Here is a 5,000-nt window from a genome sequence, read left to right as displayed (position 1 = left end):
AAAGAAGATGAATGAATGAATGGATGAATATAGTGTGATATACTGCAGACAATGTCAAAATAAATTGTTGAAAAAAACATAAAAAAATAAGGCAACTTGATGCAGTAAGACCTTTGAGTTGTCTCAACAATTAGTTTTTCTCACTAACAATGTTTTGTTCAGCTACTGTAACATAATTATGTTTATTTACAACCGTGTTGATTGTTGTTGTCACGATAACTCTGGAGAACGATCGCTGGTTCCCACATAATAACCATGGACTACACTCAAAAAAATCAACTAGGCATGTATTGGATTTACAAAATAAAAATTTGTCAGATTGAAAAGAACAAATGAAGTTTACGTATGTTAAATGATTAATTCATGTTATTTGAAACTGAATCAAGAAATAATCAAATGAATTTGATCAGAACATGTTGATTCAGTGAGACTGAGACGCTTCAAATCGACAACTCTCACTCTGGAGAGTCACTTCGCGCATATCAGTAGGTGGCGGTAGTGCGTTTGGATGTCACCATACGAAAACAACAAGAAGAAGCATCACCGCGTGTTTTCGGCACAGTTTGGGTTTTCCAAAGAGCTTGAATGTTATGCATGTTATGTTGTTGGCTATATGTTTCCTGTACATTTTATACTTTTACATTTTGAATAGGAGTACCAAAGTGAAGAAAGCTGTTTAAACTCAATTGGTAATAAAAATGATGTTAACGTCCTACAGGTATTGCTTGGGGATCAGTTTTCTTAAGAGCCAAGGTTATTTTGTTGGCTAAATGTTTCTTATACATTTTATATTACATATTACAATTTTGGACATTATATAACATTTTGTATTACAATATTAAAGAAGAAATTTGTTTAAATGTGATTGGTGCCTGCTAAAGGCTATAATAAAAGAAATATATATATATATATATAACATGTTTTCTGTCCTTTTTGTGTTGAATTACTTAATTTTAAATCTTGCTTTATAGTATTGTCATTTAAAAAATGTAATTTAAACAACAGGGCGAGGTAGTGGTGCAGTGGGTAGCACGTTCGCCTCACAGCAAGAAGGTCGCTGGTTTGAACCTCAGCTCAGTTGGTGTTTCTGTGTGGAGTTTGTATGTTCTCCATGCCTTCGCGTGGGTTTCCTCCGGGTGCTCCGGTTTCCCCCACAGTCCAAAGACATGCCGTACAGGTGAATTGGGTAAGCTAAATTGTCCGTAGTGTATGTGTGTGTGTGTGAATGTTTCCCAGAGATGGGTTGCAGCTGGAAGGGCATCCGCTGCGTAAAACCTTGCTGAATTAGTTGGTGGTTCATTCTGCTGTGGCAACCCCGCATTAATAAAGGGACTAAGCCGACAAGAAAATGAATGAATGAATTTAAACAACAATATTGAACAAGAAATTTACTAGCTGATTTAACAAGACATAATTTTGCTAAAGATTTAGTGTTACATTGAGTAAATTAGAATCATATTAATTAGAATAACACAATACAAACATTTTGAGTCAATTAGTTGCAAAGAAGTTAGACTGACATATTGAAACCATGTTTTATCTACAAATGTGCTTTGTGTTCATGTTCAAAGCAGTTCAGGTTTACTTGATTGGATTAGATGCATAAAGGGAGCCACGATTAAATCATGTTCATTCAACAAATTTTTTTTTTTTGAGTGTACACTTCCGCCTTTTCCTGGACTACATATTCAGACATGCACTTCGCCCAGACACCCCTGCTCACTCATCTAGACTGATTACACTCGCAACACCTGAGGACTATCAGAGACTGATTGCATTCACTACATAAGCCACACATTCACCCTTTCAGTTTGCCGAGTCTTGTTGATCAGTAGATGACATTACAACGCGTTTTCCCTGTCTTGTTTCCCGTGTTTTGACCCAGCCTTGTTTATCCTTGTTCTCCTGTTTAGCCGCCTGCCTTACGACCTATAGCCTGTTTACTGACTACGATTCTGGACTGCCTGTATATACCCGTTTACACCTGTGTTGACCATCGCTTGCCTGACAAAGATTAAGCCTGCATGTGGATCTTACCTCAGTTGTGTGTGTCCTCCCCCCGACGTTACAGTTGTATTTTACTAATAAAGATATTCAGTCACACTTTACAATAAGGTTTATTAGTTAATGTTAATTAATGCATTTACTAACATGAACAAACAATGAACAACACATCTACTACTGTATTTGTTCATGTTAATAAACGTTAGTTAATGAAAATACAGTAGTTCATTGTTAGTAACTCACGGTGCATTAACTAATGTTAACAAGCATGGACTTGGATGTTAATAATGCATTAGTAAATGCTCAATTATGATTAATAAATGCTGTGCATGTGTTGTTCATGATTACTTCATGTTAGTAAATGCATTAACTATTGAACCTTATTGTAAAGTGTTACCAGATATTCTTGTCACATCAACTGAAGCATCAGTTACTGCTATTGAGTCAAAACTTGTCTTTCTGTTTCAAGAGTTCACACTTAGCTGATAATCAATAAAGCGTGTTTGGCATGCTGTCCCAGGAGAGAGCCCTGAGCTCGTAATATCCTCAAGCCCGGGGCTCCCTCCCAAAGGGCGAGAGGGGAGTTCGAGCTCAGGTAGGTCTGAGAAGTGTAAACTAAGGTTGTATTGGGTGATAATTTGTTTTAGTCGAATGGCTGTGGTTTGTGTTTTTGGACGGTGGGAGGAAACCGGGGAACCCGAGGGAACCCCACGCGAACACGGGGAGAACGTGTAAACACAACCGGCCTGATAGGTTGGACCAGCGGTGTTCTTGCTGTGAGGCAACAGTGCTAGCCTCTGGACCACCATGTCGCCCTATCAGAAAAGGGGGGAGGATGTAGGGGTGGAAAGGGGGGGAGCTTCAAGACGAAGATAACTGGAGTGAAAAACTCAGATTATTAGGGGCCAAGCACCGTAGGTGCGTAGGCACCTATTGCTTTCGTTAGTGTTCTTCTTCTTCCGTTTCTTCCGCCGGATTTGAATGGCAGCCCATATAGGCGTATGCGGGAAAGTTGTATAATTTGGCACAATGATAGAGGCCAGTCTCAACATTAATCAGACCAAATATGAAGTCTCAAAATCAAACTCTCTAGCGCCACCACTTGTCCAAACTTTCACGTATGTTTATCATGATAACTTTTGAACCGAATGGGCTACAATCAAAATTCTTTTTTCCTCTGATTCCTTGGCTCAGTCCGATTTAAACGCACCCTATGACGTCATTTTCCGTCATGAATTTTTTCGCGCTATTTTACATTTTTCGATTATAACGTCTCAACCGTTCGTCCGAAACTCATAAAACTGGTCTCATTACATCCGGCAGAGCACGTTGAGTCGAATGATGTCTGATTTTCACAGAACAGCCATTTTGGGCGTCGCCCATTTAAAGAGCCCATATTATGGGTTTTTGAAAATTCCCCTCCATGTAGTGTGTAACACAGCTCTAAGTGAAGTGAAGTATCCAGCTAAGGCTTAAATCTGTAAGAATACAGTGTTTAAAACTGTTGATTCATCTATAAAAGAGTCGACTCATAGTGCTTCAAACGAGTCGCCTTGATACCGATTCATTAGGTGTTTCGCCATGACGTACGAACGAAACAAAGTTTTTCACGTGCACGCGCAAACCCGGGAGATTTCAAACCTGAGGCCCCGCCCTCTGACGCAGAAACCCAGACACACACACAAACACACACAAACACACGCACACAAACATGCCGGTCGATTGAAGTCACACTGCAGATGGATATTATAACGAGTCTCTACCCAAAGATGAAACATCAGCATTATAACCAAGCAGTTGGAAGCTACTGGAAACTTCTGGAAGCTACATGCTACAAATAATACTTCATCTGAGTTTGTTAAAGGAAGGATCAGTAACTTACTGATGGACGTCAGGATGGGTTTCCATTTCTCAAGTGTAAGTGCGTGCGGTTAAAGTTGTTGCCTCGTTGACTCTAGCTTGCAAATGTATTTAGTTGTGATTTGTTACTTGTAACCGCGTGTACTGTATCAGGTTAACTCGCTATATTCTCTTATCGCGTGCAAAGTCATGTTAAAAACGCGACGTGTGCTGCTTTGTTGCCGGAGCTCCGAGGTAGAGTTCTGCATTCCCGCAGTTGTCCCCGCGCCAGATTTCTGCGGCGCGGGAATAAATTTCCGAATAAATCGCGGGAGCGGTCGGTAACGGGTTTAATTTGGGACGGGAGCGGGCTGTCTAGCAATATCACGGATATTGCTATGCGAATGAGAAAGAGAGAGTGTGCTTGTGTGTGTTAGTGCGCACGCGCGCGTATGAGAGAGAGAGAGAGAGAGAGAGAGAGAGAGCAAGCTTTGTGTGCTTGGTGCTGTGTGTGTGTTTATACAGACAGCTTGGCTGTCTGGACTGTATAGCTGGGTGACTTTTGGTTGTGTTCTCCCCCGCTCTAGCGAGATCGGGCGCGGCGGGCAGAAAACGGAGCGGGTTCTCAGGCTAAAACCTGGCGGGTGCGGGCGGAAGCGGGAGCGTTGTCGTCCGGAGGTGTGTGTGTGTTTTTGTGTGTGTGTGGCAGCTAAAATCCGAGCGTGTATAAACTGTGATTACTTTTATATTGCTGATTAGCTGTTGGCCATTTCACTCTCTGACTGAAGGCAGTCGACCAATCGCAACAGACTGTCATTGGTCCAATCAGCGCAGATTAGCTTCGCGCTAAGGAGGGTTTTGGGAACAAATGAATCACTGGACGATTCATACGGGAGTCACTGGAATAATTAGGTAAAAATAAATGCAGATTATAAGACCATGAAAGTGTTTTTTGACCTTGCATGCATATTAGACTGTTGTTGGAGACCCTTACAACCAAGATATGACCCTATTTCATTTATTATATGGGCTCTTTAAATTTTTAGCCAAAAATGCTATATTTTACCAACATATTCACATATCTTTACAAAACATGGTATGCATCTTCAACCCCATGCCCTGAAAGTACTCAAAAACTTCTGGAGCAGCGCAATCTT

At 40.9% G+C, this 5,000-nt stretch overlaps 1 protein-coding gene across 4 annotated transcripts in view; it reads left to right on the top strand.

The window, feature by feature from the left end:
• pde2a (phosphodiesterase 2A) overlaps positions 1 to 5,000 on the top strand; it is a 257,971-nt gene that overhangs the window by 72,347 nt on the left and 180,624 nt on the right. The gene's annotated exons all lie outside the window — the stretch shown is intronic.

The sequence above is a fragment of the Danio rerio genome, chromosome 15 (assembly GCF_049306965.1).
Source record: "Danio rerio strain Tuebingen ecotype United States chromosome 15, GRCz12tu, whole genome shotgun sequence".
In the NCBI taxonomy this organism is placed as follows: Eukaryota; Metazoa; Chordata; class Actinopteri; order Cypriniformes; family Danionidae; genus Danio; species Danio rerio.
Note: the sequence above shows the minus strand (reverse complement) of the source record. Positions and strands in the feature narration are given on the sequence as shown.